This window comes from Pteropus vampyrus, unplaced genomic scaffold (assembly GCF_000151845.1).
Source record: "Pteropus vampyrus isolate Shadow unplaced genomic scaffold, Pvam_2.0 Scaffold120, whole genome shotgun sequence".
Classification (NCBI taxonomy): Eukaryota; Metazoa; Chordata; class Mammalia; order Chiroptera; family Pteropodidae; genus Pteropus; species Pteropus vampyrus.
The window spans coordinates 2,910,421-2,922,371 of NW_011888901.1; the positions used below are offsets into that span (position 1 = coordinate 2,910,421).

The following is an 11,951-nucleotide window of genomic DNA, read 5'->3' on the forward strand; positions in this document are numbered from 1 at the left end:
TATATATATATTTTTTGCAGCAAATCTGCTGTTTTTCTCAACATACTAGTTGTTGATAAATTACCATTAGCTACTTAGATGGGATGACTTCTCTACTTGCTATCTCTGCAGTCAGAGTTCCAATCCCTTGGTATGTTCAGACTATTTTTGTCATCATCTTTGCAATTTAGTTACATATTTTACAACATGAAAAATACATTGGGAGGCTCTTAACATTGAGAATAATATTGAGAATATTAGCAGATCCATGTAGTCAAATTTCCTATGAGCTCCCTACAAGACTGAGAACTCTGTGGGCATGGACTAGATTTTCTTCCTTCTTGTACACTCCTGTCTGGTACCCTATCTGGCCCATAGCACTTACTAAATGAGCTGGCTTATATGGCTTCCAAGACTCTATACCTCCCATCATCCTCATTAGGCTGAAGCTCAGAATATTATTTTTCCATCAGGGATGAAGAGTGACAGTGCCTGGCAGAGCTTAAGGAGAAAAGGGGCTGGCAGATATTTCTTACTCTGCTTTTAAGTATGCAAATTTGTCCTGGGATACAGGGCATACAAGTGTCTTGGCCATTAGCTCTGAGCACACTTGCTTTTAGACTGTGATTTAGGGATGCAAGAATATGAACAATGGGAGAAGGAGTTTCTTCAGTGATTATGAAAAGGATTAAAGATCAAGGCAATATTGCCAGCTCCCTACCTATCCCACCCCAGTCATCAGCCAGTCAAAGCATGTAGAACAACCTCTCTGCCTCCATTCCATGCCACCCCTCCCCCACCATGCACATTTTCTAGATAAGCTCTATGTGTGGCTCCTGGGACCAGCAAACCCACAACACACACTCCCAGACAAAGCCCATGAACCTCAGCCTACTCTGACAGCAGTGTTGTGATTGACTATATTTATGTATTATTTGGTGAGTGTGTGGTTAGAGGGAGGGTTGAGGACAGCCAGGGCCAAATGGACTCAACATTTCTGAAAAATGGGCACAAACATTAGATCCCATTTTTTTCCCTATAGAGACTGTGAGGCGCCCAGAGGAACTTTGGTTTACACAGTGGGGCAGCTGTTGCCTCAATGCAAAGGGTAATTCCTTCAGCAGAGGTAAAAAGGCAGAATCATTAAGTGTCAAAGAAATGTTCTTTGCCCTTCCTGTCTACATAAAGGATTGAGAGTGTCAAAGCTAGCTGAATGTTCATTTTGTGGATACTGGATGAGTGAACTTGGTACTGTTTCAGCAACTATCTCTCAGAGAAACATTGGTTAAAAAGGAGCACAGGTTATTGTATGGCTTCATCCAGAAGAGTCTTCAGGATAATATCAGGAGTAGAATACACATCCTTGCTAGAAGAATCAAAAAGAAAAGAAAGCAGCTGGGTCAACTGGGATGCTAAATAACTGAACAATATTCTGCATAATTATTGGAGCAGGAAATAAATGCCTGTGTTGTTTGCATCATTTCTTGCTTCAAAAGAAAAAAAAAAAGATAAAAACAGATGTAAAATTTCTGTTTCAAGACTCCCAGTTGATACTGATAGTTTTTTGTTAAAAGAAAAAAGATGTTTTCCAAAAATTAAAATCTTACTGTAAAAATAGCAAAATTGTAAGAAGGGGAGAAAAGGAGCCTCAGATTTGTGAGAAATATCAATCTTCAAAGTCCATTATCCAAAGACCTTGTACATCAATACTTGATTTGAATTATGGAGCTGGGCTGTACCTTCATTTACATGGTATTTCCCCAAGTAGCCAGATAATATCAATATCTTGCGACGCTCATCTTCCCAGATGGCTTTATTAAATTTTTTGTTTTATGAGACCCACTTTCTAAAATGTGGTCATCTCTTAATGAGAATGATGCTCCTGGGTAACTCCGGGCAAGGGAAAAACCGTGTTTTGCATTTATGTTTTCTATCAGCGATCATAAAAATCTTCAGTTAGCAAGCAATTCCTGAGCATCTGCGTGGGCAGAACCTGAGATGAAGCTCTATATGGTAACATACGGAAGATTAAAAGGTGTGGTCCCAACCCTCCAATACCTCAGTCTCTATTCAGAAAATTTTTTTTTTGTTTCACGAATGTGAAAAGTTGGGGCCAGAGAAGTTTAGAGAATTGGTGAAAGTCATATGGGATATTTGTTCTAGAAATGGGAGTCCTCATTTCCAGATTTGGATACAAGTGGTTTTGGTAATTATATCTAAAAATGTTGAAAATATTTCGAAGATGTATCGAGGTGGAAATGTTAAGGTTTTGGTTTTAGATGAAGAAAAGACCAGTCCCCCAAAAAAGAAAATGAAGAAGGGTCCCTTATGTTGTCATATAGATTTATTTATATAATTAAATATCTAGGACTGTGGTAATTGTAGTGAAGAGACCAAAGAAAAGCAGAGTTCCAACTCGGAAGAGCTTGGCTGACTTTGAAGGTAAACTACTACCTATATGTGATGAATTCAAGAAAACAGGAGATATAGAGATATAAGACTATTATATTTAAAATACTTACAAGATCATACATTATGGTAGAACTCCCAACTCTAATATCTGCTTGAGATTTGGGAGGAGCCACTTCACTTACCTGGGTCTTAGGTATCCCATTTGTTAAACAAGGGGTTGGACTAGATAGTCTCTAAGACAATTTTCTATTATGTAGAATTCTGTTTTTCTATTTAAATGAAAATATGGGACCATTCTGAACAAGAAGTTGGGAAATGATTGTCCTGATCTTACTTAACTTGGTGAAGAGAAAATACTGAAATCAAAGGACACCCTTTCTTAATGTACTACTAGAGCGTTTCAACACATCAGTTTACTGATCCAAATATATTGGATTTTATACTGTCAACCTTAAAAGACTTCAGCTAACTTCAGATGCATTTTGAATAATGGATGATTCATCTCTGTTCTAGAGTCTCTCTACATATTTTTTCCCCTAAGCTGGGATGTTCTTCAGAGATGTCTAACTTGTGGTCCTCACAGCTGGTAATAAAACTTTAAAATTTGTTTAGCTTAAAATGAAACCATTACCTATAAAACATTGTCAATTTCAAAAAAAAAAGAAAAAAAATTTCTCATAAAATGAAAGTGCTGGATTATATATTAAAATTATAAGCGCTATAAGAATTCAGAGGGCAGAAAGATCATAGTGGTCATAGGTAATCAGGAAAACTTCAAAGTAGAAATGGGGCTTAAAGTTTAACCTTGAGGAAATTTCAGATTGGAATTGTTAGAGAAAGAGGCTTTCTACTTCTAAGGGTAGCTTACAAAGAGCAGGACTTCCCAAATGCAGGTCTAAGGACCATTCTGATCCAGGACAGACTTTTCACTGATCCTGATGATTGAAAAAAGTGCAGAGAAATATAGTATGTCTGAAAACTAAATGTAGTTTTTCAGACAGTATCCTTCCTTCATTTTGGTGTTAAAATATTCTTTTATAAAATGATAGTGGTCATGGATAGTAGATGTTTTTATTTTGTGAAGTAGTGGTGTTAAATTTGGCTTCCATATGATGGTCTTTTTCTTTCTCTTTGGAATTTTACTGGCCTATGAAATTCAAAGATCCAGGTACCATCATTTAGGTGATTATTCCTGATATTTTGGCCTTTACTGCAGCCCTCACCCATGTAGGCCAAGAGGTCGAGTACAGCTTTCTAGCAAGGAAAAGGACCACTGCATTTTAGTATTCTATTTCTCGTGATACTATTGAGGCAATTAATGCTGATAGGGCTTAGCAGTAATGTTGATAGAGTTAAGCTTAATATGCTGGACCTACGACATGTCCCAGGTCTTTCAATGATAATAGCATCCTAGAAAACACCATCTGCTTTGTAGACTTTATTTTATTTTAGAGCTAGCTACATGCCACATTGGCAGCAGAAGAGCTGCCAACTTGTTTACCAAAGTCCCTGTTTTGTATTGATTGAATAAAGGAACTCTTTCACAATCCTTTGTCATTCTGTTGATGTAGAACGACTAGATTTTTGGATTTTTACTTTAGTACAGGTATGCTGAATTCCTTTCTCAGAAGCCAATCTTGGATATTTAAAGTGCTACTTAACGCCTTGTACACAGGGTGGGTCCACCCCTCTAAGCCACCATGTTTCCTCACTCTGGAGGAAACAAGTGTGGGAACACAGTGTTTTATTAGTACACAACCGTATGGCTTTATGTTTCCAAAGTCTCCCCTCTCACGTCTCCTGGCCCCTTTCACAGGAGTAAAAGGAAATTTTAACGGCAATACCAGGACTGGTGCTGTGAAAAAAGATAATCAGCTTCCTATATTTTAATAGGCAAATTTTATATGTTTTTTTTTATTGGCACACTATAATCTTTGAGCTGATAAAAATATTTTGAAAAAATATTTTAGAAACACAAACTCTGATTTTATCTTTTGCAATTCAAAGATGAAGGCACCTAAGACCCAGATTAGGTAGTGACTAGCTCAAGGTCACCCACCTACTTAAGCTGAAGTGCAAGGACTTGAAGTTGATCTAGTGTTTTCTCTCCTTTCTCCTTCCAATACCCCATTGGAATTGAAATCATTGCAATAGCCACTGCCAAGTACTTAACAATGGATATTTGATGGTGGTCCTTTAAGTCTGTACCAGGGTGGTTTCAGTTTTTCCCTTCATCAGCACAGGAAGGCAAGGACATTGCATTGACTCTAATATTTCATGCTTAGCTCTGGATTCCCTTGGTTTTATATTTCTGACTCTTCCCTCAGTTTCTTGTAGGGCTTTATGATTTAATTTAATTTCAGCTTATTGCTGGCTTTGGTACCCAGAAGAGTGGTAATTTGTCCTTTAAATTATTCACCCAGGGGAGTCAGTGTTCTTAGAAAGTGAGGGGGGAGAACCTATAAGCTCCATCCCCTCTGAGGGATACATGACACACACTGGTACCTCACTCACTTGTTCTCTCTCCACAATACCTTATCTCCTGTGTTCAGCCCTGGTTCCTATAATACCTTGTATTTCTGCGGTGCTTTTCACATTAACAAATAAAGCAATTTACAGAGTATTTACATACTGACTAGTGACTAATTATACACTTGCAAGCACTGTGATCATTCTGGACAAGCAGCATTCCTCTACATTAGGTTCTCTGTAGGAAGGTGTCTTAGAGTTATTTGCAGAGAGAAATTTGGGGCAAGTGTTGGCTCTGACATCCAAATGTTCAACATAGGGGCCGTTTGTATAATCTAGGACACACCTCTGGACTTTGTAGTTCAGGCCTGAACTAGGGGCTAGAAGGGTTACAAAAATAAAGAAAAACATGGGTGACCATGACCCTGGCAGATCTTACTTAAAATGCTGACAAAACCGGGCAAAAATATATGCAATAACTCACTAAGAACACATGATGTTAGTATAGACAGACTGGTGATGTTTCATGCAGAATTAGACTATAGAATGGAGATTGTTGCAGTTTTCAGTTAAAAGGTTAAGAGATGAATAATAGTAAGAGTTACTATTTAATGAGTGCCTACTACATGTTAAATTCTTCACGTGTTCTTTCATTTAATATCACTGTCATTTAATCCCACTGTCATCCCCATTAATCACATAAAATATGCTAAGTTTTAAAGGAGTAAAACGATGTTCTCCAGATTATACAGAGAGCTAGTAGGGGAGAACGGGAATTAAAACCCAGGTCTGTCTGACTCTTAACCATGCCATTACACCTTCCCCACGCTAATTAAAGAGATGACAAGTATTAACAATAAGTAAATATTTAGTGTGTATATGTGTATATGTTAAAGTGGGTTACGCAGACAGAAGAAAATAATTGGTAGCATTCTCCTGATAGGGAAGCTAAGAAAAGGAATTAAATATTTTCAGTTTAATTTTTGGGAATACAATGGGGTAGAAGCAATGAAAGAACTAATAAACTGATATGGGTTCAAGAGGTTCTCTCTGATGAATTCAAACAGAAAACAGACAAACAATCATGTTCAAAGATAAAACAACAATATAAACCTATAAGAATGTTAGCTGCTAATGTCCAGAATGAAGGGAGGTATATGAAAAGTGCTAAGTCATCAAAAAGGACTTGTACACTTACATGGAGAAGAAAGCACAAGGAACAAATGCCTTTGCTGCCTTGTGCCTGGGCTCTCTTCACTGGGCTCCATTAACCAGGTGGTGTTTAAACAACTTGGTTGCAAATCTTCTGACACTATCTCATTAGAGGTGTAGTTAATGCCTCCTCTCCTTGAATTTAGGCTGACCTTAGTGATCAGTTGACCAATAGAGTATAGCAGAAGTGATGCTGTGTGACTTAAAGGTGATGCGGCAGCCACCTGGTTTGATGTACTGCAATGGGTAACTGCAATATCTAGTGAGAAAGTCAGGCCTAAGAGTATCACCCAAAAGAAAGAACCCATTAGCTGAGGTGAGACATTTATCATTGGGCGACCAAAGTAGTATAGCCAAGGCTTAGGAGCGAAGAGAAAAGTCAAAGTATGAGAAGTATCAGGTCTAAGGAGGGAAGTAGAAATGAAAGATAAAAATAAGTCATAGTGTCAGACTAAAACAGATCAGACCATGGAGTGCAAGCATTCAGGACTGAAGTTATGAACAATACAAATGTTAAGTGGTTTGGGATTGATGTGGAAAGTCATGCAAGGTACATTTTCACAGGTCAGGCAGAAATGTGCCTTAAGTTTAAGGAGCCTCATACAATGTTAACAGAGAAGAGGAGGAAAGTAGAACCACTTAACTGCTTTAATTCCTATGTTGTTTTCCAGCTGAAAGATTGTGAAAGGGAAGGGCAGCACTAACACTAGTATTTAAAAATAGGGTAGGTGAGGAACCTGTAAGAAAGCATTGGCTGTTCAAAATGCACATAAGTCTCATGACCTAGATGAGGTACGTTTCTTGAACACTGAAAGAATTTTAAGGTAAAATAAAGGAACTCCTGTCAATAAATTTTGAGGAATCTTAAGAATTAGGGAAGACTGTAATGAACGAATGTCTTATTCTTAAAACAAAGGTAAATCCTGTAAACTCTAGGAGATGGGCTTAATATCTGGGAAATGTTCTAAAACAAATCACTAAAGACATGATTTGCAAGCCCCCAGCGAAGAAGTCAGCATAAGTTAGCGAAGATGAAGTGGTTAGCTTGAATTCCTATATGAATGTATCAATCTCTGATCACATTACTCTGAATATGAGCTGGTATATAGTAAGCAAAGAGTTGTTTCTGATGAATGGATTTATGCCAACCAAAAGGCAAGGCTATCTTTAGAGCCCACCACAGGCCTCTGTGCTTGGCACTGCACTACCCAAAATGTTAATTAAGGACTTGGAATAGGATTTTGATGGCCTGCTGTTGCAGGCTGCAGGCAGCACAAAGCTGAGAGGGCTCATCATTATGTTGAACGGTAGGATTTTTACCAAAAAGATCTTGATAGGTAGTAACTATGGACCTGGTTTAAGAAGAGATTCAACAGGAAAACCATAAACACTTTTGTTTAGGCATCCACCCCTCAGCCTCAATGGAAAACATGGAAAAATCCAAACACCCCAAATTCTACCCATAACTACAAAAGAACAGGATAGAGAAAAATGTGGTTTGTGCAAATGGAAAGGATTTAAGCGTTGTTTAAATTTAACGACTCAATACAACTTAATAGTGGGATATAGCTGCCAAAAATGCTACTGTGATGGCACGTTGTGTTAAAGAAGCTTCCAGAACAAGGGACGCAATGATACTGCTCTGATGTTTGCTCTGGAAGTGACCCTATGGAGGGGATATTGACAGACTAAAGTATGTCCAGAAGAAAACAACAATTATGGTAAGGGGATGGAGAACCTGTCATATAGAAAATGACTAAAGAAACTGGGTATATTTAGCTAGCACAAGAATCTGCGGTGAGTGTGGAGTGGGAAGAGGATTGAAGAACTGAAAGGTGGTCACATGGAATGCAGTCAAAGGGTGGGTCCCAGAAAGAAGTTGAGTACAGCTGAACACTACAAAAACCTTTCTCATAACTGGAGCTGTGCAAAGATGAAAGTAGTTACTCCAAGAGGTGAGGAATTCCCAATCCTGGATGCATTAAACAAAAATGGGAAAGTCATTTGTCAAGAAGAACATCAATGTGATTTAATAATACTCACGAAACACTAACCTTTTATGACTGTATCAGATGTATTCCTTACAATAAGAAGTACTTTATAATGAGGAAATAGAGGATCACATTAGTCAAGTAACTTGCCCCAGAATCCCCAGCTGGTTAATAGAGAGCAGAGCCTTGAACCCAGATCTGTCTCATTTCGAACAGCACACATGCTTTTCCACTACCCCAGGCTTCCTAAAGTAAAACTCAGCTATAGAAAAAGATACTGTATCAATGTTTAAAATAACAGACTACTGGAGCTAAAGCGCCTAATAAACCCCCTGAGAATATTAAGCATCACCAGGACTCTCCAGGCTATCACTGAGCCACACATGTTATTTCTCAGTGTGGAATGTCTTTTATGGTTCTATCATACTTCAGTACTAAAATTAATTGTATAAATCTACAATCTGCTTCTGGAAAGTCTAAGTTCTTTTAATTTTCTCTAATCAGTATTAGAACATTAATTCCTAGCTTTAAAAAAAAAAGCAATGCTTCTCAAGTTCCAAAGAAATTAAATTTGAAATCGTTTCAAATAATTCTGTATTTCTATGAAAAATGCTTTTGTTAGTTTCTATTCAGGCCAGAAAGAATTTAAATTTAAGCCCTAGACTTTCTACAAGTGCATTTTATGTCAATTATATCACCTAGCCTTATATATTTCTCCTGGGAAGTTTTTAACTATTTGATTATCTGTGTCCTCTGTTAAACGAAATCCTCTGCTTTGTGATCTGCTTTGTGAATGTGTACACACACACACACACACATACACAGTGTATACATATGTATATACACACATCTATGTATGTATGAGTGCATGTATATATATGTATACATATATATCTGGCAAATCAGAGAAAATTAAATCTGAATGAGTATAGCAGAGCTGAAGCAACAGTGTGGTGAATTAGCAAAAGAAATATCTTAGAGAACACCTTGTTATGTTTTTTGATCTCAAATTGTGTGGGCCTTTGTAATAATAGCTAGTGTTGCCTCTTTATTCTTGGTCTCTATTATTGCCTGTCTGACAGATAGTTTATAGTCTATAATCTTTCCAGTTGTCTTCTCACCCCAACATTTTATACCTCAGTGACTTTGTCTTAGAGTTGTTCTGCATTTGCCTGCTCATCCATGGTGACCTTGTTTGGACTTTGTTTAGTTTATTTGTTGCCTAACGACACACATCAAGCCTTACAGGGACCATTGACTTTATATACACTCAACTTATTGACTTTAGTCATCACTGCTTCCTAACAGACCCCAAAAGCACCCTGAAAGGGTTACACCAAGGCCATCACTAAAAGGTGAATGCCCTTCTCACTGCCCTCTTCTTTCAAAGTTGTGGAGGTTCAAACCTGGCTTGTTCCCCGTGCAGCCCCCTCTTTGGCCACTTTTTTTTTTCCCCTGTAACTAGCATAGATCTTACTGATAACCACAGATTTAAGCAATGCAACCATGAGAATTCATGTTAGTTTGCCTGCTTGTGACTAGATTGATTTATAAGCACCTCTGTTATTCCCCTCTCCCTCATTTTTTTCTGTTTGTTTGACTGTGGTATAGAGTTTGTCATCCCTTAAAAAATTAACATCAGGTCATTATCTGCAGAAAACATTTCATGAATTTATATCTACATTTGTTAACTACTATGAAATAGTGGGTAACCTCAGTGTAGAGAGTAACAAAATAAATAACTTATACCGAATATTTTTGGCATATTATCAAGGAAATGTATAAGAGCTTTATCTACAAATATACCAAGAATTATCCATTATCATCTAGGAGTCTGTTAAATGAATACAGTAGGAAAAATTTCTTTTACAGGATTTAAAAGATTTTGAAATAGCAACTGCTAGTAAACCTTGGGCAAATCTTTACTGTGAGCCTCTCCTGTTTACCTCACAGCACTGGCAAAGGATGTAAGAAGATCCTGCACTTGGGTAAATAGAAAACCTCCCCTGGTAGAGCCTGCTTCATTCCTGTGGCTAGCTGCTTCATGCCTAGCAATCAGGTGTGTGTCCACTAAGAGTCTGCTGATGGTTATGTGTCCTTATAATTACATAATGTAATACAAAATTTATAACTTGATGAAACGAAAATATAAAAAGAGAAGTTTTATTTTTATGTCAAATAAGTTAAAAGCTATGGAAACTTGGTTAAGGTGAATGTTACTAAAGAAACTTGCAGATATATTATATGTGAACTAGACATTTGCACAAGACTGGATAAAACATTTAGAAGGGTTCATTTCACAGACATTTTGGACTCTATCAGTCTAAGACCAGTTTTAAAAAAATTAAAGACATGAAATTTTTGTATTTAGTGTAGTGGGGTGAATTTGGAATGCAAATTTGCCTGAGGGCCAGCTTGTGACTACATTTCCACAGGTACTTAGTTGTGTTTTTATTTCCCTGTGCTCTGCTTTTTCCCCCTGTAGGTAGAGTGGTATTACCTCATATTACCTTTATGCCGATGGTGCTGTTACTTGGAGTTCCACCTTTAAAAGCTGAGGCCTCACACTCTCAAGTTTAGCAGGCCCCAAAATTTTACGTTTATCTTCTTGTCTGAAAAGTCCGTCAAAATAGAATTTCAATATTTTCCAATCAGCAAAAAATTTCAGGGCAAGAGTGGGTTCTTTGCTCTGCTTCCTTCACTAGAGTCCTGCTTTTCTTTAGATTTTGGCCTGGTTATCCCTCTTTACTTTTTCAGCTCTTTGATGATATTTAAAATACATTCCAACAAATACTTTTGTTTTCAGTAGCAGGGTTTCTCTCTATAAGCTGCCCATATTACATGCTATAGACTGTCTACAGGCCACCTACTCATAATCCTTGCTGGAAAACCAACCAGTTTTTGAAACTGAAACATCTCTCTGGAAGAGGTTGGTACCAGGTCTGGAAGCTTAGAATGCTATAACTCAAACTTTTTCTAAAGTAAAACTAAAACCACTAGACTCCTTTGTATTATATAATTCTGTCCCCAGTATGCTAAAAGACCTTATAAATTTTAGGTGGACAAATTGCTGGTAGGTAATAATTTCATTTCACTATTATTTCTTGATTTTTTCTTTACTTCGTCAATATTTTGAGAAAGCTAAATTTATATAGATCATCTAATACAGTATTTCCCAGTAAAATTTCCTGTGATGATAGAAAAGTACACGTGGGGCTATTGCATGCTTGATATGTGCCTAGTGTGACTGAGGAACTGAATTTTTAATTTATTTTGTTTTAATTAATTTAAATAGCTATACATGGCTAGTACACACAGTACAGATTCTAAGACAAATTTCTTTATCATACTTCAGGATAAATATTGGTTATATAAGAAGGCTTCATAAAAATACTTTTTGTGACTATAGTAGAACTCAAAACACTGGAGACAACTGATTTGGTTTTTGTTTTTGTTGTGGAGTTTTAAAAATACATTAGTTTCAGTGTGGGGATACATATAGTAAGAGACATAAAAAGTTAAGGAATTTTGCCCTGTTGGGATTACAGGATGGATCATATATTAATCCATTAATCACTTAACAGCTATCACCTGAACATCTAGCACATCCAGGCACTTGGCACTGGTCCTCAGGAGGAAAGCAAAACAAGGTTCCTGATCTTGTCAAGCTTGCAATCTAGTTGCAGAAACACACAGTAAACGATTACATTGGTATAAAATTTAGAATTGAGACAGTGTTACAAAGATGATGAACATCTCCATAATTTTTTTTTTCCTGGATGTTTTTAATTTGGTAAGGTGCTTAAGTCCTAGATTCTTAGAAGCTTACTAAAGGCTTAGTCATCAACCTTTGGGAAATAATGTTAGTCTAACTAAATATTTCACTTC

At 37.1% G+C, this 11,951-nt stretch overlaps 1 long non-coding RNA gene across 1 annotated transcript in view; it reads right to left on the reverse strand.

The window, feature by feature from the left end:
* Positions 1–11,951, reverse strand: part of LOC111743728 — a 20,665-nt gene that overhangs the window by 4,214 nt on the left and 4,500 nt on the right. The window contains exon 2 of the long non-coding RNA XR_002781849.1: positions 10,574–10,675. This is a non-coding gene — a long non-coding RNA (uncharacterized LOC111743728). The remainder of the gene's footprint in view (positions 1–10,573; positions 10,676–11,951) is intronic.